A 21,904-nucleotide genomic window follows, 5' to 3' on the forward strand; every position below is an offset into this window, starting at 1 on the left:
AAAGGTGTGTGGGAATTTGGGTCAGGCCGTGTGATCCACACGAGCCAAGGCCAATTTGGGCGTGTGGGCCACATAGACGTGTGAGCCCACACGGGTAAGCCACATAGGCGTGTGGGCCCATTTAGATAAAATGTTTCCTAGGGTTGCATGGGTCGCCCAAGTCGACTGTGCACCTACTGTAGGGTCGGTAAGCACTACTTAGACCCTAAATCGTATAATCTAAATATGCAATGTATGTATTGAGCATGTTAGAATTAGGCATGTTTACTAATCTGTATGTATGACTGATAACTGAATGTTAGCATGTGTGCCTGTACTCTATATACCTGCATTGAACATGTTTAGTTGCATCTGCATTGGGGTGGGATGATTGATTATTGGAGGAAGCGTACTGAAAGGGTTTCATGCCTATTATTTGGTAGCTCAGCTGCAATATTACTGATAAGTGCCGCATTCAATATGACTTGGTGTGTAGGGTTGGGTAGGTGTTTTAAACCCCACATGGTGTGTAGGGATGGTTAGAGATGGTGTGTAGAGGCTAGCGGGTAGGATACTGATTTCTGATACTGTATACATACTAATGGGCTAATACCCTAATTTATATCTGAGGCTGTATCTGAATGGGCTAAGGCCTAAACTGTATCTGAATCTGTAACGAACTTAGGTCCAAATTGCATTTGACTGATAATTGTTGTTTGACTGTATGCATGTCTTCCGTAGGGATTACACACTTAGTTTATGTAAACTCACCCCTTTTTGTGTATATGTATAGGTAACCCCCAGACTTAGATGGATCGGTGCAGCGGAGGACTCAACGGTGACCACATAACTATCGAATTGACTTAATTCTTTAATTCCTATTATTTTTGGTGTATTTTTTATGTAATTTGGAATTTTGGACTATTGCCGCTACTTGGGATTTTAACTGTTTACACGGACTTTTAAATCACAAAACATAATGAAAACTCGGTTTAATTAAAAACAACGTTTTCCTAAACGCGAATGATTTTCTTTAAATATCACGGTTTTAAAAGCTTTCACTACATAATATGTTTTTAAACAAATCAAATTGACGAGCAAGTAGTTTTGAAATGGACAAAAGATAAATTAAAGCTAATGAACAGAAACGGTTTAAACTTGATAACTCTGATTTCAAATTCCATTCCATGTGACATCGCTAGATTCGGTCATAACGTCTAAGTCGGGTTTGGGGTGTTACATTTAGTGTTATTAGAGTCAAGTTACAAAACTCGGCTGTGGATTTTGGGTTTTAAAACATTGGTTTTTAAGAATTGATTTTCAAATGACTTGAAATGATTTGACTGAGAATGTGGCACATCGAGTCTTCGGCGCCGATCTTGTAAGTATTCTGATAAACCATTATGATATTGTAGATAGTCTATTATTAAAACACTCTAATTAGTGTATACTGAAACTGTAGTGAAACTGAAACTGATAGAGACTATACTTGCGAAAAACAAACTTTGAATTTATGTTACTACTACACATAAAACATTTATTAATAAATACTGAAACTGTAACTGATTCATAAAAATTTGTAACACAGATAAATTTGAATAGACATGAGCGCACGAGGTATCCGTGGACGTGGTACTAGAGACATAGGTAGAGGCCGTAGGGGGCTTGAGCTGAGTCCTCTTATCTGGGCATCATGCCAAACCTAGATATGAGTGAGACACCGGTGTCACCTGCTATTGAGACTGGGTCTCAAGATTGCATGGCTGGTGATGACACATTGTCCCAGGCTATGTTAAGGATACAGGAGAGGGTCACTGGGCCTAACATTGGATCTAGGGGCCGAGGGTCGATTACGGAACGACTCTAGTCCAATGGAGTTGAACTTGTTAAGGTGTCACTAGAGTCACTCCTAATGTGGCTGAGTACTGGATGGAGGCTACTGAGAGGGTAATGGATGATTTGGACTGTACTCCTGAGCAGAAATTGAAGGCTGTAGTCTCGCTGCTTCGTAATGAGGCCTATCAGTGGTGACTGACCGTTAAGGAGGGCATTCAGCCCGATCATCTATCTTGGGAGTTCTTTAAGTCTGCCTTCCAAGAGAAGTATGTGGGAGGAAGTTACATCAATACTCATAGGCATAAGTTTCTAAAAATCACACAGAGAGACTGATCAGTGGCCGAGTATGAAGCTGGATTCCTAAGACTGAGCCGTTATGCGCGAGGTATGGTGGAGTTTGAATATGAGAGATATGTCCATTTTGAGGATGGCCTTAGAGATAATTTAAGGGTGTTGATAGCTCTGCAAAGGGAGGAAGAGTTCTCTATTCTAGTGGAGAAGGCGAAGATCGCCGAGGAGGTTAAGTGCGCTGAGCGTCAAAGCAGGGATTGTGAGAAGGAAAGAACCAGAGAGATTCGGAGCCCTCGAGTTTGGTACAGAGGCTTAAGAAAAAGGCCAAGACTGATAGGCCAGTTAGAGTTAGACCCCCATTTGCTCCTACCTAATTGTAGCCATGTAGAAATTATGGTAGACGCCATCAGGGTGAGTGTTGGAGGAGGACTGGGGCGTGTTTAAGGTGTCGATCATGAGAATACCGCATTTGGGGTGTCCGCTGAGGGCCGATCAGATGCAAGCTCCGGGTTCTAGTACTGCGCAGCCCTAGAGGGTAGTTCAGTAGTCCTTGATGGGTTGTGGTCAGGCTAGGGGTGGTAACGGTATAGGCCGTGGACTGAGGGCATCAGGAAAAGGTGTTGGACAGACTGAGGCGAGGCAGCCTGCTATTGCTTATGCTGCTTATTGCAGAGAGGACAGAGATGCTCCGGGCATCATTACCAATACATTCTTAATTTATGATGTTCCTTATGTTGTTTTGATAGACATAGGTTTTACACATACCTATGTAGCTAGCATTGTGTTTGGAAACGTGGAGATTTTGGTTAAGATTACTTTTAGTGAGGTGACTGTACTGAGTCCACTGGGACAATCGGTTCGGGTTAGAAAACTGTATCGAGATGTTCCACTAGAGGTTCAAGGGTCGGTATTTCTAGCTAATTTGATGGAGCTTTCGTTAGGGGAGTGCGACCTAATTCTGGGCATGGACTGGTTAGTCAAGCACCGTGTCAGTCTGGACTGTGTGACTAAGAAGGTCGTCTTGAGAACAGATGTAATATCCTGAATTAGGGTCTAATCAAACTAGTGGTTTTGTGACCACAAATCTGAGATAAAAACAATTATTTTATGATTATTTTGAGGTCTATGATATGATTGCATGATTGTGTGAAAATTTCGTGAAGAAATTCTATGCATAAAGTGCTTAATTTGAAGTTAGGGACTAAATTGAATAAGTTGCAAAACTTGCATTCTAGAAGTTTCTAGTATGAAATTGCTTTGAAATATTAATTAGGAGGTCTTAAATAGCAATTTGACCAATTTCAAAGTTTATGGACAAATATTGGACATGAATGGAATTTTTGGAAAGTTTAGTAGTAAGGGCATTTTAGTCATTTAGGGGTAAAATGAATTAAAATACAAGATTAAAAGCCAATTTTGCTCATCTTCTTCACCATGGACGTGTATACCAAGGGAGACTCCATGGCTAGGGGTTTCAAGCTTCCAAACTCGATTGTAAGTCCGTTTTAGCCTCGTTTTTAATGATTTTTACGTTTTTGGAGTCCTAGTAACTTGATTTAGCTTATGCTAGCAATAATTCAACCTAGGGTTCATATTTGGAAAAATACCCATAGGTGAAATTTGTGTATTTTGGTGTTTTATGATAGAATATGAGGTTTTAAATTATGTTAGACAACTTGTGCTACTCGGTTTTCAGTGAAAACGAGCAAAAAGGCTTAATCGGTAAAAATACCTAATAGTCATAAGTACATGTTAGAGTGAGAATTTGATGTTGCCATAGAAGGGAAAAATGATAAGCATGTCATAAAACATAAGAAAATAGGATGAAGTTTAATTTCCGAACCTTAGGGCAAAAGTGAAAAATGCAAAAGTTTAGGGGTCAAAATGAAAATTTTTAAAAATATGATTTTTGGACTCCTATGAATAGTGTGACTAATTATTAGGCTAAATGTGATATTATAGATGAAGGAAATCGAGATTCGGGCTTAAATCGGGAAAATACAAGGTTATGGACTAAAATGGTAAATTGTTGTTTTTGGATCGAGGTAAGTTCGTATGATAATAATAATGCAATGTTATGTTTGAATTATATTTCTTACTATTATTGCATATATTTTATGATTTAATATATTGGAAAAGTTGATGGAATGGTGTTTATGATGTGAAATATGACATGAAAGAATTTTACATGAAATTCAAGAAAATGAAGATACATGACAAGTGATATATGAAATATGTGATATATGTTATGTAAATTCTTAAAAGCTGATTTGATATTTGAGTTGTGTCTTATTATACTATGAATGGACAATTGGTACTATAGATAGTGAGATCGACACTTCGAGTAAATTCATACATAAATAATCTATCGATTCTTTTTATGTTATTATATTTTGATATCATATGAAATGTGGCTTCCTATCAAATGGTTATTTGATGTAAATAATGAATTTAAATTGATTACGGACAATTTAGTAAAATGTTTAAAATTGAGGAATTTCCCGATTGAACCTTCGGAATAAAAACGATACGAATGATCTATTGTGAGGTCGCATGTGTAGTACTAAGTGCAGGCTACTATGCGTACCCGAAAACTGTGATCACGTGTGTAGTACTAAGTGCAGGCTACTACGTGTATTAGATGGTGGGGTCACGTGTGTAGTACTAAGTGCAGGCTACTACGTGTACCAGACTGTTGGTCGCATGTGTAATACTATGTGCAGGCTACTATGCATACCAGATAGCTTTGGCTACAAGTGTGAAAATATGTGCAAGCAATTGAGTATCAGTTATTATTTCGAAGAGTTCAACGGGAAAATCGATTAAGTAAAAATACAATTGAACATGATTATATGATGAATAAGTGTAGATATATGTTTATGAAAAATTATGAGCAATATGCTCGATAATTGGGTGAATTTCGATAAGACAAAATGGATTAAGTGGAATTATGTAAGAATGAATTTTAGTGTAAAACAGTGTTAGACAGTAGCAGTTTCACGATTTTTAAAATTCACTAAAAATTGTAGAAGTTGAATAAAAATGCAAATGATATATGAAAATAAATCTTAATGAGTCTATTTTCACATGAAAGAAACATAGGAAGCAAAAGAATTCTATATTGTGTGATATATGAATTCTTGTGAAAGAGGGTCTGAATGAATTTGAGATTCCCTGTTCTGATTTTAGAAATTCACCATAAATTTTAAAAAAATTATTAAGAGTCATACCTTACATGCATGGATTCCTTATTGAATCTAATTTTAAGGTAAAGAAACGAAATGGTCGTTGGAATTCTGTACAGGGAGAAATTCAGTTCGTAGTGCACAGGGGTCAGAGTAGTCATACCCTGAAATAGGGGAGACTTTAACTAATAAACTGTACTAAATGGGCCGACAAAAAATTCTAGAAAAATATTAGTAAGTATACATATGAGTCTAGTTTCATAGAAAATTTACGGAATTGGATTTTTAGTTTTTTAACTTGAGATATGATTTTTTTTAACACTGGGACTCCAGAAAACAGCCTGTCCTGAATATGTGTAATTGTACAATTATAGTGTTTTATCTTGAAAAGCATGGTAGTAATTGCTTATTATTTTCATATGAACTTACTAAGCGTAAAGCTTACCCATCCTCTCCATTTCATTAGTATTGGCAGGTCGGCTCGGGGTTGGAGATCGTCGGAGGCAAAATCACACTATCAAACTATCACTTTTGGGAAAATTAATTTAAATATTAGAAATATCAAGTGAGTGGCATGTATAGGAAGTCGGTTTGTGATATGTATTTTTATTATGATTTTGACCTTACATATCAGTCTGCATTGAGTTATCGTATATGATCATGAGATGTGGTCCTTATCCATTATGGTTTATAAGTTTAATTAATCGTGCCATGTCCTACGTTTTGATGTGATGATATAGTTAGCTTTGTTTGTTATGCATGTGTTCGGAAAGTTTTGAATTAAATGAAATTTTATGGCCCCGTTTTCTTCTATGTGTATTGTTCAGTCTGGTAATGCCTCGTACTCTGTTCCGGCCTTGGATACGGGTAAGGGGTGTTACAACAGAGGAGGATATTGAGGTAGTCATGATTGGAGAATGTTAGAATTATTTGCTAATGTGATCTCGACACTAGTGGCTGAGAAACTGGTTCATAAGGGATGTGAAGCGTCCTTGGCTTATATTAGTGTTTCTGTTTTTGGGGACTCTACTATAAAGGACATCAAAATGTAAGTGATTTTTTGAACATCTTTCCTAAGGAGCTACCGGGTTTACCTTCGAACCGGGAAGTGGAACTTGGGATTGAGCTTCTTCCTGGTACAGCTCCTGTGTCTATCGCTCCCTATCATATGGCACCGAAGGAGCTTACAGAGCTTAAGGCTCAACTGCAGAAACTTTTGGACCGTGGTTTCATCTGTCCCAGTGTGTCTCATGGGAAACACTGGTGCTATTTGTTGAGAAGAAGGATGGGACCATGAGGATGTGTATAGATTATCGTCGGTTGAACAAGCTGACCATTAAGAACAAGTATCCACTTCAAAGGATCGATGACTTATTTGATCAGTTCCGAGGGGCTTCTATGTTTTCTAAAATCGATCTCCATTCAGGGTATCACCAGTTTTGGGTTAAGGAAGTGGATGTGCATAAGACTGCATTTAGGACTCGTTATGGGCATTACAAGTTCCTAGTTATGCCTTTTGGGTTGACGAATGCGCCGGCCGCATTTATGGATTTGATGAACCGAGTGTTTCAACCTTATCTGGACCAATTAATCGTAGTTTTCATTGACGACACCTTGGTATACTCTAAGACTGAATATGAGCATTTTAGAGTTGTGCTTCAAATTCTATGTGAGAAGCAGCTCTACGCTAACTTCAGTAAGTGTGAGTTCTGGCTTCGTGAAGTCACTTGATCGTGTGTGAATCGTGATAAGTTTTATAATTCATGAATGTCCATTATTGAAAAAAACTTATTATCACGAAAAAGGTAAGCGCACCTCATCGAACAGTAGTATAGCTTATGGCAAGACCGGGATGTCGAACCCAAAGGAACTAAAAGTACTAGTATCAACTTTTCTTTTTATTATCTAGCCTAAAAATAAAGGGTTTTTTTTATCTAAACTACTTACTATACTATGAATGCACAGAAAGTAAATTAGGTAAATAAATTTTGGGAAAACTGAATGATTTGGATAATACCTAAGTGAAAAATCAACCTAGACTTCACTTGTTATTAACTCTGAATCAGACGATTTATTCACTTGACTTGATCCGTAGAAATCCTTAAGTTATATCATTATCTCTCTCGAGACTAACAACATCTAACCTTAGGTTGATTAATTGAAATCTCTTTCTAATTAATACCCCTAGTATTGCATTAACTCGATCTATAGATTCCCTTATTAGATTTCACCGTAATCCGGCAAAATTATGTCACACTATCTCTAGGCGTGCAATCAAATCTGCTTAATTACGTTAGATCTACTCTTAGACAGGGACTTTTGCTCCTCTGAATAAGCACATCAATACTTGAATCAATATCCTGGAATATTAAAGCAAGAATTAAGAACTCATAATTAAGAACAAGTCAAATATTTATCATATAATTCAGATAATACTAACAAGATCCATCTTAGGTTTCATTCCCCTTAGGTATTTAGGGGGTTTAGTTCATATTTATGAAAGAAAACATCTCAAAATAATAATGATAACAAAACATAAAGAAAATCCAAGAACTCTTGAAGGGAATTGAAGGGAGATCTTCAATCTTGAAGGTGAATCCGGCTTCTGAGATGGATCAATCAGCTTTCTTTGAGTAATTCCTTGCCTCCTACTCCGTGTGTGTCTTTTTGGTATCTCCTAGGGTGTTTATATAGGCTTTAGAATGCTTCTAAACCCTCAAGATTGTTTTTTTAATAGGACTAGACTTGGGCTCGACAGGGACACGCCCGTGTGCGATTGGTTCAAATTGTGTTTGAGTTTGTTGAATGGACACAGGCATGTGAACTACCCGTGTGAGGAAGTCCAGGCCATGCTGATTTCCCATGTTGACCCATTTTCTCCGTTTTTGGCTCGTTTCTCGCTCTTTTTGCTCTCTTATGCTCTCCTAAGTATAAAACATGAAATTAAAGGACTAGAAGCATCAAATTCACCAATTCTAAGGATAATTCATCCAAAATTATGCTAAGCATGGGATAAAAATATGTATAAATTACGGTTTATCAAATACCCCCACACTTAAGCGTTTGCTTGTCCTCAAGCAAAATCCCCAACTCACAATCAAAATAAATTCTTCTCAACTTATAATTCTCATCAATAGTATCTCAAAATAATCCATAAATACTCATACATTGAAAACTCAACTCGAAGAACATCAAAGTTTCAAACATTCCAAGTTGAGCATTTTATCACGAAAACCTAGGTGTCTCCCCTCATTTAAGTAATCACCTTTGATTCAAAATATCACAGAGTTTCACATCCTCACTAAAGATTCGCTGAAATCACTCAAGGTGTTTAAGGACAAGAAATTTAGCACTCAACAGTCAAAATGAAAAGTTATTACCATAGGCTTGCGGGAAAATCAAATCTTCACCACTATATATTAAGATGATACATCAATCAAAAGGTCTTTAGAGGGTTGTAACGTGGCTTTGGTTAGGGGTGTGGTTACAAGCTGAAAAAGAAGGTTAGAATCTAGATTGAATTGAAAAATTACCTAACTAGAAAAATACTACAACTTGATAAATTACATTTCTAATTATAAAATCCTAGAATTGAACTTTTCTTCATGGGATAAGGAATTTAAATACTTAAGCTCAAAAACAAAGAATTACTACTAATATGTATGTATGTTGTTGTTGTTGTTGTCTTTTTTTTAAGAACAAGTAAAATAACATAGAACTTTGCTAATTATTACAACGAAAAATAAAACATAGCTAAGCAATTAATTCAACTCAAATCTCGACAAAAATAGGGATCAAATTAGGGGATTTCAACAATAATGGGTTATAGGTTAATATTGAGGGTAAATCAATGAATGGCTTGTTAGGCTCAAAGGGGTTCATTAAGCGTTAATTATGAGGGTAGGCTTTTATGGAGTAAGTGGATTAAACCTAAGTGCTTTTATCATCTCGACGTATCAAATCAATGGTGTGGTCTTGACATGAATAATCAAGCAAGTTCTAGAATAATGATTCGACATTGACGCACTCAAAGCAACAATAAAAGTGAAAGGCTCAAGATCTCACAAAAATTATGGCTTTTTGATGTTTAACCTATGAATTTCAACTCAAGATAATACCTAAACTTGAGGAAACAACCTAAAAATTTTTAATTCTCAAGAATAAACTTTTCATGCTTGATTTCTTAATTCATTCAAAGTTTAAACAGTCAATGCATAAATGCCTATGTTTTAATTTAAGACACAATAAAAACCATAAATTAATCAAAATTCATTCTAATAGTGATATGAGTGATTCACGTGAGAATAAGACTAAATTCAGGGATTTTTTCTAATAATGATATAAATATCCCCCCCACACTTAAGATGTACATTGTCCTCAACGTACAAAGATAGTATTACTGAACAATATAGATATAAGAGAGGGAGAGAAGTGAAACTTCCTGAATTTGTGGATGAATTCCTTGAATTGGAGTTATGGAGAATAATCGGCCAACGCAATGATGAGAGTGGAGGAGGATACTCCGGTGGTGGTAGAGGTTCGTTAGTCCATAAGTCCTACGCCAAAAGAATATTATATCTAGTAGTAGCTATGGTCGTGGTTGAGTAGGACATGGCAGTCGTGGTTGAGCAGGACATGGCAGTCGTGGAGAACCTTTTCCAGTAAAGTTGCAATTTCCTAAGTAATAGTGAGCTTTGGAGCTCTTTATAACTGCGATAAAATCACTAACTCTTTAGGAAATATAAAGAAGCATATTTACTCGTAAAGAAATAGTCGAAAATATAAATTATCTAATATTAATTATAAAACCTAAAGATGGAATAGTATTAAATGGAAGTAAAATAAAAAGTACTTTAAAGATATAAATAAAGATAAAAGTAAAAATATAAATAATAAATAAAAAGTCTTTAAAAATCTTCATCGCCAGATGGTTCGCGATGTGGGGGTGGTGATGAGATATGAAGGTGCTGACAAATTTGATGTAACGTCGCATCAATGTTATCAAAACACTGAAAACATTGCTGCTCGAATCGTGTGAGGCTCTCAGAGATGTCAGAGAGTGAAGCAGCTGCATGAACTGGCCGATGAATGGGCGGTGGCTGAGATGGTGGGCCCTCGTGCTATGGAGGGACATCATCAGTAATGTCCTCTGGGTCCTCCTGCTTGCTGACTGGACGAGGTGATACTGAAGAGGATCAAATCCACGTCGTCGCTCAATCATCCTTATATAGAGCATAGTCGAGATGCCCTGTGGGGACATCTCACCGATGAGACTGAGGGAGGATGCTTATGCCGCCTATTGAGAAGACCGAAGTACCGCGCTAGGTGAGTCACATAAGGGCCAATGGAAATGACTCCCCTCCTGTGCCACTCCGTCTGATGACAAATGGCAAGGGCGATGAAATAGACGAGGTTGAACACGTGCCTATTTGCCATGCTCCACAAAAAATAGGTGTCGTTAGTGTTGACGACACCGGTACTCTCTTTCTGTCCTGTCAAGGTGTGGGCTAGGATGGCCTGTAGGTATCGCAGGGATTGAGCGAGAGCCGATGCCTTGGAGCGACTAGGGTCATAGGTTGCCGAAGTAGGAACGAGGGCCCTCCCGCAGTTGGAGGGAGAAAAGTAGATGTGGTGATGAAGGGTGTCAAAATCATCATCATCCATGAACTCCTCCGTATAGAGCCCCAAAGCAACGCCAAACTCAAGTATGCTCAATTGGCGGACTAAACCACCGAGACGGAACTAGACCGTTCCATGATCATCGAACTGTGTCATGATACTTGCAGGTGGAAGGTTGAGCAGAGTTCGAGTGTGAGCTCGAGGTACATCGGCTCGATGATCTTGAAAAAGAGGCCCTATGGGCCAGTTCTCAAAAGGGCTCGGATCGCGTCAGCCAATTGGATTTGTTCAAGTGCTACCCAATCAATGCAGCAGCCCAGAATTAGGGGTCAGGCTCGTAGTATCTGAAAAGTTCCTCTCGTGGTCCCGAGGGAAACTGGAGGAATGGATGCCTGATTTCGGCGGTAGGACCCGACGATGATGCTGCTCATTTCCTCTTCTTCGAGGCGGGGATGGTGATTTTCTTACCACGTGGATTTGACATGGTATCTGCAATGGCAAGATGAAGTTATAGAAATACCCCCAAGAATAACATGGAAAGGTATGTGAGCATGTTAAAATTAAAGAAGAATACTTCATGGGCATCATAGGCAAAAGGGAAGATGTACCGAAAGGTAACTAAATCCTAATGGAAAGATATATCAAGTCATTAGTAACAATAAGAACATGAGAATGGTGCTAAATGGAATACCTAGTGAATGAATGCATATGGGATTGATAATATGTAATATGGTGTGGGTAAGCATGAAATCCATGGAAACAAGAGAAAAATGGATGAATGTAGCATAATGTATCGACTAAAATGACAAATTTCTAACAAAGAGCATAAGCATTACTATCATTAGAACCATGAATATTAAGAAAAATAGTCAAATAACACAATAAAAAATCATAAAATTAGTAAAAGAATTAAAGAGAATAGAGAGAAAAGAGTGAACAAACGCAATAGCTTGGTAGAGAGAGGAGCTTGGGTCGTCGATAGTGGTGCTGTGGTCGGTGCACGGGCGTGGCAGGGAGGGTGTGTGAAAGGATTCTAGCAGCTAGGGTTTGATATTTGGGGAAGGGGATGATGAATAATAGAGGGTTTATATAGATTTTGGGGCACACGGTCGTGGGAAACACCCGTTTGTCCTAATTTTAGCCCGTGTTTATAATGATTTTCAACTTTGGGCACGTCTAAAATTCAGCCCATGCCCGTGTTCTTTGGATGTGTTGATGCATATGGTCGTGCCGCACAGTCGTGTTCTGCTTCGTTCACTTCTCACAAGCCCGTGTATGTATGTCCACGCCCGTGTTGTTTTGTCAGTCTTGACCAAGGGTAGTGAGCACGGGCGTGTCGCATGCCCGTGTTATTTTCTTAGTTTCAACCATGGCCTCTAGACATGGGCGTGTCGCACGCCTTGTTGTTTTGACAGATTCACCCACGGCCATGTTGCACAGCCGTGACAACTTATCGACTTTCGTGTTGGGGAAAAATTTTACCTTATTTTCACATGGCCGTATCGCACGACTTGTTGCCTTCCGTGGTATGGGCACGACCTAAGGCACGCCTGTGTGCCTGGCCGTGTGATTCTAGAAAACCTATGTTCAGTGACTCAGTTATTGAATTAAATGTTAAAAACTAAAATTTAAAGAAGTTAACACCATTAGTGCTCGGGTTACCTCCCGAGAAGCCCTTATTTATAGTCTAAGCTCGACTTACCTCTCTGTTGCGTGGTCGTGGTGATGCGAGGAGTTTACACTCCTTATCCCTGCTATCAATTTTATCAAAATAAGGTTTTAGAAGAGTACTATTTACCTTGAATGTATCGAATTCAGGATGAATTACCTTGACTGTGCCGTATAAGAAAATGCTAAGTACTATAAGAGGGAATTCTCCATTAGGTTCAAGGGTGGCAGTCCGAGGGTCTGCTGCATCTAATAGTACTTTGTCTCCAACCTTAAGTTGATTTGGTGAAATATTGAGCTCGTCATGGCGTGGTTTTAGTTTATCGTGTGATCTCGATTTCTGTGTCTGCCATTCATCTAGTTCCTCGACCTATAGCCTTCGTTCTTCATAGATGGGTTCTTTCTTGTTATTTGAATAAGGCTCATATATGCTTTTCAATGTAGTTCCTGCAAAGAAGGTTGCACCACATGATCAGTATTAGTAAAATTTCGTGTTTGTAGAGTGATTGTTTCATCACCCACACGAAGTGTGAGTTCACCTGTACCAACATTAATTATAGTTCTAGCAGTTTCTAAAAAGGGCCTTCCTAAAAGTAAAGGCACGTCACTATCCTCTTCTTTGTCTAGAACAACAAAATCGATTGGGAATATAAATTTGTCAATTTTAACGAGTACATCTTCAATAATACCCTTAGGAAATCTAATTATTTTATCTGCTAACTGAATGCTCATCCTAATTTGTTTGGGTTTCCCAAGACCTAGTTGTTTAAATATTTTGTAGGGCATGGCATTAATACTGGCCCCTAAATCAGCCAAAGCATTACTAATGTCTAAGCTACCAATTAAATAAGGAATCGTAAAACTCCCTGGATCTTTCAATTTGTTGGCCAGCTTATTCTGCAGAATGGATAAGCAAACTGCATTCATCTCCACATGCGATGCCTCATCCAACTTCTGCTTATTTGCTAAAAGCTCCTTTAAAAATTTAACTGCGTTCAGCATCTACAAAAGAGCTTTGAGAAATGGTAAGTTAATATGCAATTTCTTTAATAGTTTAAGGTATTTACCAAATTGTTCATCTGTGCGGTCTTTCCTTGTCGCATTGGGGTATGGCACCTGTGGTTTGTACTCTTTACTTACTGGTTGTTGCTCACTGTGGACTACCTCACCTTTACCTTTACTTACCACCATTCCTTGCCTTGGTTCTGGTTCAGGTTCAACTAACCCTTCCTTGTCTTGAGTGGTAATCGCATTGAGTTATTCCCTTTGGTTAGATTCAGTATTACTTGGCAAGCTACCTTGTGGTCGTTCAGAAATTACTTTAGCGAGCTGTCCTATCTGAGTTTCGAGCCCTTGGATCGATGCTTGTTGATTCTTAAGTGCTATTTCGGTGCTCTAAAATCGAGTTTCTAACACTAGGATAAACTTTGTTAGCATCTCCTCAAGGTTTGGCTTCTTTTCCTATTGATAAGGTGGTTGTTGGAAACCCGGAGGATGTTGTGGCCTTTGATTCCCTTGACCACCCCACGAGAAGTTGGGATGGTTCCTCCAACCTGCATTATATGTGTTACTATTGCATTATATGTGTTACTATATGGGCTATTTTGAGATCTAGAATTATTATTACCCATATATTGAACTTGTTCCTCCTTGGTGCTAGGATTGAAAGGTTGATATTCTGTGTGCGCTCCTCCTCCATTTGAATCATACCTCATCATTGGATGTACCTGAGTAGAACCATATAAATCGTCAATCTTTTTATTTAAAAGTTCTACCTGGTTAGATAGCATAGTAACCGCGTTGAGGTTGAAAACACCTGTTGTTTTTGTCGGCTTTGTTCTCATGACTTGCCACTGATAGTTATTTAGTGACATCTCTTCAATAAATTCGTAAGCCACTTTAGGTGTTTTGTTATTGATAGTCCCACCAGCAGCTGCGTCGATAAGTTGCCTTGTTGAGGGGTTCATGCCATTGTAAAACGTTTGAACTTGTAACCATAGTGGTAACCCATGGTGAGGGCACCTTCTCAAAAGATCCTTGTATCTCTCACATGCATCATAGAGTGTTTCTAGATCCATCTACACAAAAGAAGAGATGTCATTCCTCAACTTAGTCGTTTTAGCCTGTGAAAAATATTTAAGTAAAAACTTTTCGGTCATTTGTTCCCAAGTAGTGATCGACTCTCGTGGTAACGAGTTCAACCACTGTTTAGCTTTGTTCCTCAATGAAAAGGGAAACAACCGAAGGCGAATGGCATCATTAGAAACGCCATTGATTTTAAAAGTGTCACAAAACTCCAGAAAATTTGCCAAGTGATTGTTTGGATACTCATCCTGCAAACTATCAAACTGAACAAACTGTTGTATCATTTGAATTGTGTTAGGTTTCAGTTCAAAATTATTTACAGCAATAGTAGGTCTAACTATACTTGACTCAGTTCCTGTTAAATTAGGTTTAGCATAATCATACATAGTGCGTGGAGTAGGATTCTGATTTACTGGATCAGTAGCTATCACAGGAGGTAGTAGGTTTTCCTAATTTTCAGCCATCTCATCGGTTGTGGTGGAAATATCGTCCTCTTACACATCCTTTGTGTATCTTAGGCTTCACCTTATTTCTCTTCAATTTCTGCAAGCTTTGCGATCGATCTCACTATAAAAAAGAAATGGTTCCGACGGGTTTTTTCTAGTCAGAAACTATAAAAACCTGTTAGAAGAAAATAAACAAAAAATTAGAAAAGAAAATAAAAATTTAAATTTAAATTGCAATAAAAGTAAAACGGCTAAAGTAATAAAAATCGAGTGTTCCTAATATCTTAGCTCTCCGGAAACGGCGCCAAAAACTTGATCGTGTGTGAATCATGATAAGTTTTATAATTTATGAATGTCTATTCTTGAAAACTAACTTATTATCAAGACAAAGGCCAGCGCACCTTATCGAACAATAGTATAGCTTATGGCAAGACTGGGATGTCGAACTCAAAGGAACTAAAAGTACTAGTATTAACTTTTCTTTTTATTACCTAGCCTAAAAATAAATGGGTTTGTTTTATCTAAACTACTTACTAAACTAAGAATGCACAGAAAGTAAATTGGGGAAATAACTTTTGGGAAAACTGAATGATTTGGACAATACCTAAGCGAAAAATCCACTTAGACTTTACTTGTTATTGACTCTGAATTAGACGATTTATTCACTAGAGTTTATCCGTAGAAATCCCTAAGTTATATTATTATCTATCTCGAGACTAACAACATCTAACCATAGGTTGATTAATTGAAATCTCTTTCTAATTAAAACCCCTAGTGTTGCATTAACTTGATCTATTGATTCCATTATTAGGTTTCACCCTAATCCGGCAAAATTATGTCACCCTATCTCTAGGCGTGCAATCAACTCCGCTTAATTATGTTAGATCTACTCTTAGACAATGACTTTTGCTCATCTGAATAAGCACATCAATACTTGAATCAATATCCTAGAATATTAAAGCAAGAATTAAGAACTCATAATTAAGAACAAGTCAAATATTTATCATATAATTCAGATAATAATAACAAGATCCGTCTTAGGTTTCATTCCCCTTAGCTATTTAGGGGGTTTAGTTCATATTTATGAAAGAAAAAATCTCAAAAGAATAATGATAACAAAACAAAAAGAAAACCCAAGAACTTTTGAAGGGAATTGAAGGGAGATCTTTAGTATTGAAGGTGAATCCTACTTCTGAGATGGATCAATCGGCTTTCTTCGAGTAATTCCTTGTCTCATGCTCCGTGTGTGTCTTTTTGGTACCTCCTAGGGTGTTTATATAGGCTTTAGAATGCTTCTAAACCCTCAAGAGTGGTATTTTTCTAAATAAGACTAGACTTGGGCTCGACAGGGGCATGCCTGTGTGACACGCCCATGTGCGATTGCTTCAAACCGTGTTCGAGTCTGTTGAATGGACACAGGCGTGTGAACTATCCGTGTGAGAAAGTCCAGGCCGTGTTGATTTCCCATGTTGACCCATTTTCTCCATTTTTGGGCTGTTTTTCGATCTTTTTACTCTTCTATGCTCTCCTAAGTATAAAACATGAAATTAAAGGATTAGGAGCATCGAAATCACCAATTCTAAGTATAATTCATCCAAAATTATGCTAAGCATGGAAAAAAATATGTATAAATTACGGTTTATCATCACTTTTCTAGGGCACATAGTTTCAGCTAAGGGGATTCGAGTTGATCCTAGAAAGATTGAGGCTTTACTTGATTGGAAATAGCTCAAGAATGTGTCAAAAATCTATAGCTTTTTAGGTTTGGTGGGTTATTATCGGCGGTTTGTAGAAGGGTTCTCACTTATTATAGTGCCCTTAACTAAGTTGCTATATAAGGGTGTTTTGTTTTTTTGGACTGATGTACAATGAGAGAGCTTCGAGAAGCTCAAGACTATTCTGACTTAGGCTCCTGTTCTGATATAGCCTAAACCTGGAAAGGAGTTTGTGGCTTACAATGATGCGTCGCATGTGGGTTTGGGTTGTGTTCTGATGTAGGATGGTAAAGTTGTGGCATATACATCTCGTCAGCTCAAAACGCATGAGGCAAACTATTCGATGTACGATTTGGAATTGGCTGTCGTAGTCTTTGCCTTGAAAATTTGGAGGCACTATTTGTATGGTGAGAAGTGTATTATCTACACTGATCACAAAAGCCTTGGGTACCACCTGACTCAGAAGGAGTTGAACCTTAGGCAGCATAGGTGGATTGAACTGCTTAAGGACTATGACTGTACTATTGAGTACCATCCTGGCAAGGCCAATGTGGTGGTCGATGCGTTGAGCCATAAGGCAATTACTGATCTGAGAGTAATGTTCACTCGACTTAGTTTGTTCGATAGGGGAAGTTTGTTGGTTGAGCTGTAGGTTAAACTGACTTGGATAGAACAAATTCGGGATAGCCAGTTAGAAGATAAATTGTTGGGTCATCGGTTCCATCAGGTTAAGAGTGGCAGCACTACGGACTTTGGGCTGAATAGTGATGGGGTACTCTGTTTCTGTGATCTGATTGGTGTACCGAATGATACTGATCTGAGGTAGCCCATTCTAAGAGAAGGGCATAGTAGCCCTTATGCTATGCATCTCGGTGGGAATAAGATGTACCGACACCTTCGAGAACTATACTGGTGGTTGGGTTTGAAGTGTGAGGTTACTAATTTCGTGGCACGATGTTTAACATGCTAGCAGGTTAAGGCTGAGGATCAGTTACCTTTGGGTTTGCTGTAACCGGTTAAAATTCTACTATGAAAGTGGGAGCGAGTATCGATAGACTTCGTTAGTGGGTTGCCCTTGACACCCACTAAGAAAGATTTTTTTTGGGTCATCGTGGATCGACTAACCAAGTTTACGCACTTCATTCCTGCTGGGGCCGGCTACTCTCTTCAGAAGTTGGTGAAGCTCTACGTTCCCGAGATAGTGAGACTGCATGGGGTACCGGTCACAATCATTTCTGATAGGGATCCTTGCTTCAATACTGCGTTCCATCCTCAGACCGATGGTCAATCTGAGAGGGTGATTCAGATACAGGAGGATATGTTAAGGAGTTGTGTTATCGATTTTTGAGGCAGTTGGGAGGATTATCTGCCATTAGCCGAGTTCACCTACAATAATAGTTTCCAGTCGAGTATTCAGATGGCACCTTACGAGGCTCTATATGGTCGTAAGTGTCGTACTACTTTGTGTTGGACTGAGTTGGGCGAACATTGAGTTTTGGGTCCTAAGTTGGTTTCTAAAACTGAGGATAAGGTTTGACTGATTCGGGATCATCTGAAGGCTACTTTTGATAGACAAAAGTCTTATGCTGATCTGAAGATACGTGAGATTGAGTATTCTGTGGGGGACTTCATGTTTCTTAAGGTCTCGCCATGGAAGAAGGTTTTGAGGTTCAGTCGCAAGGGCAAGTTGAGCCCTAGGTTTATTGGGTCTTATCGTATTCTAAAGTGGGTGGGACTGATCGCGTATCAGTTAGAGTTACCTCTAGAGCTAGACTGTATTCATGACGTATTCCACGTCTCGATGTTGAGGCGTTACTGCTCTGATCCTACTCTATTTTCCTTGTTGAGGAGATTGAGGTTAGGCTAGATTTGACCTTCGAAAAGGAGCCGGTTTAGATTCTAGATTGCGATGTAAAGGTTCTTCAGAGGAAGTCTATTCCATTAGTGAAAGTGTTGTGGTGGAATCATAGCACTGAGGAGGCCACGTGGGAGCCTAAGGATGCGATACGTCAGTAGTATCCTTATCTGTTTTGATTAGATAAATTTCAAGGCTGAAATTTTCTTTTAGGGGTAGAGTTGCAATGCCCCAAAATTCTTGTTTTTGTTTCTGTTAAAATGTGACACAACTGTGTATCTGCTTCAGTGGTTAAGTGTTTTGGGTGTGTGTGTGAGGTCCCAAGTTCAAGCCCTATCTTTGGTAATTTTTGTTATTTTTAGAATTAAGCCCTATCTCTGTTCAATAGGCTTATATCTAATTAACTGTAAAACACATCAGAGTTGGCTTGTTTGTTTAAGTGGTAAAGGAGTCAGTGTGTTGGAGGTCCTGTGTTCAAGTCTCTGTGTGAGCGTGGACTTTGTTTTTGCTCCGGTGGTCTAAGAGAGTGTTTGGGTGGAGTAGGAATTTTGATAATAGTAGGTTCGGGTTAGCGGGGAGTTAGAGAGATTATAGGGATATGGCTAGTATTAGGGTTGTTTTATTTTTTTAGATTTTAATTTTTTTTCCAAAATTTTTGGTTTTTTTTTCAAATTGAGGTTATTTTCCCTTACTCTTCCTTTGTGATTCTTTTCTTTCTTCTCTCTGTTACTTGCGTGTGGTCAATCGTCAGAGGGGTAGTATTTGATTCTGATCGATTGTTCAAGTGTTTCTAACTGTTGACTCTATTGTCGACTTCTTCGAGAGGTTTTGGAAACAATCGAATCGTCGACAACTTTGGTTTGGGAAATTTATTTTGGAAAAGGTGAGCACTTTGGTGAATTAGGGCTTTTAGTGATTTCAAACTAAGTGTGTACCTGAAACACAAGAAAATAAGTTTTCAGTAAAAACTAAAAACCTTACCGTCGACGCCACACGGCCGTGTGGCAGGTCGTGTGCAATGACATGGGCGTGTGGTTGACGAAGGCCAGGTCGTGCACTAGAAATGGTTGTGTGATAGCCTAATAGAATGTATACGATGTACGGGCTTGATCGAATTGGGTTGTGTGCGCCACACGGGTGTGTGGGCCCACACAGGCTGTGGGAGTTTGGGCCAGGCCGTGTGATCCACACTGGCCAAGCCCAATCTGGATGTGTGAGCCATACAGGTGTGTGAGCCCATACGGGTAAGCCACATGGGCGTGTGGGCCCATTTAGCTACAATGTTTCCTAGGGTTGAATGGTTCGTCCAAGTCAACTGTGAGCCTACTGTAGGGTCGATAAGCGCTACTTAGACCCTAAATCGTATGATCTGAATATGCAATGTATGTATTGAGCATGTTAGATTTATGCATGTTTACTGATCTGTATGTATAGCTGATAACTGAATGTTAGCATGTAAGCCTGTACTCTGTATATCTACATTGAGCATGTTTAGTTGCATTTACATTGGGGTGGGATGATTGATTATTGGCGGAAGGGTATTGAAAGGCTTTCATGCCTATTATCTGGTAGCTCAGCTATAATATTAATGATAAGTGTCTCATTAGGTACGACTTGGTGTGTAGGGTTGGGTGGGTGTTTTAAACCCCACATGGTGTGTAGGGATGGTCGAAGATGGTGTATAAAGGCTGGCGGGTAGGATACAGATTTCTGATACTATATGTATATTGATGGGCTAAGACCCTAATTTATATCTAAGACTGCATCTAAATAGGCTAAGGCCTAAACTGTATCTGAATCTGTAATGGGCTTAGGCCCAAATTAGATTTGACTGATAACTGTTGTTTGATTGTATGCATGTCTTCTGTGGGGATTACACACTGAGTTTACGTAAACTCACCCTTTTTTGTGTATCTGTACAGGTAACCCCCAGAACTAGACGGATCAGTACGGCGGATGACTCAACAGTGACCTCATGACTATCGAATTAACTTAATTCCATTTAAGGTTTTTAATTCCTATTATTTTTGGGTTATTTTTGATATAATTTGGACTTTTGGACTATTATCGTTACTTCGGATTTTAACTATTTACATGGACTTTTAAACTGCAAAACACAACGAAAACTCGGTTTAATTAAAAACAATGTTTTCCTAAACGCGAACGATTTTCTTTAAATATCACGGTTTTAAAAGCTTCCACTACAGAATATGTTTTTAAATGAATCAAATTGACAGAAAGTATTTTTGAAATGGACGAAAGATAAATTAAAGCTAATGAATGGAAATGATTTAAACTTGATAACTTCGATTTCAAATTCCATTCCATGTGACATCACCAGATTCAGTCATAACGTCTAGGCCGGGTTTATGGTGTTGCATGTTTGACCAGTTGAAAGAGGTAACAGTGTTTTCGAAGATAGATTAGAGATCTAGCTACTATCAGCTGAGAGTCAAAGATTCGAATGTGCCAAAAACCGTGTTCAGAATGAGGTATGGGCATTATGAATTTCTTGTTATGCCTTTTGGATTAACTAATGCTCCTACTATTTTTATGGACTTGATGAATCGGATCTTCCAGCCGTATTTGGATAAATTTGTGGTTGTGTTTATTAATGACATTTTGATTTATTCTCGAGATGAGGCAGAGCGTGCCGAACATTTAAGAATTATGTTGCCGACTTTGAGATATAATAAGTTGTTTGCTAAGTTCTGCAAAAGTGAGTTTTGGCTTTGAGAAGTCAGATTTTTGGGACATATTGTCTCAGTCGAAGGTATCCGAGTAAGATTTCGACAATTGTGGATTGTAAACTGCTGAGAAATGTATCTGAGGTTAGAAGCTTTTTGAGCTTAGCTGGGTATTATCGACGTTTTGTTAAGGGATTCTCGATGATTGCTACACATATGAAAAAATTGTTACATAAAGATGTTAAGTTTGAATGGTCTGAGAAATGCCAAAAGAGTTTTGAACAGTTGAAAGCATTGTTGACTGAGGAACTGGTTTTAGTGCAACCTGAATTGGGAAATGAGTTTGTAATTTGTAGCGACTCGTGATTGAACGGTCTTGGCTGTGTGTTGATGCAAGAAGGAAAAGTGATAGCTTATGCGTCGAGGTAGTTGAAATCGCATGGAAAGAATTATCCGATGCACGACTTGGAATTGGCTGCCATTGTATTTGCTTTTAAGATTTGGCAACATCATTTTCTCAGTGAGAAGTGTCATATCT

General features: G+C 38.5%; 1 non-coding gene across 1 annotated transcript; it reads left to right on the plus strand.

Moving 5' to 3' along the window:
- Positions 1–14,582: 14,582 nt before the first annotated feature.
- On the plus strand, positions 14,583–14,689 carry LOC121231437 (small nucleolar RNA R71). Its single transcript, XR_005929496.1, has one exon. It is a non-coding gene; the product is annotated as a small nucleolar RNA R71 (small nucleolar RNA).
- Positions 14,690–21,904: the final 7,215 nt, after the last annotated feature.

The sequence above is a fragment of the Gossypium hirsutum genome, chromosome A06 (genome assembly GCF_007990345.1).
Source record: "Gossypium hirsutum isolate 1008001.06 chromosome A06, Gossypium_hirsutum_v2.1, whole genome shotgun sequence".
NCBI classification, from domain to species: Eukaryota; Viridiplantae; Streptophyta; class Magnoliopsida; order Malvales; family Malvaceae; genus Gossypium; species Gossypium hirsutum.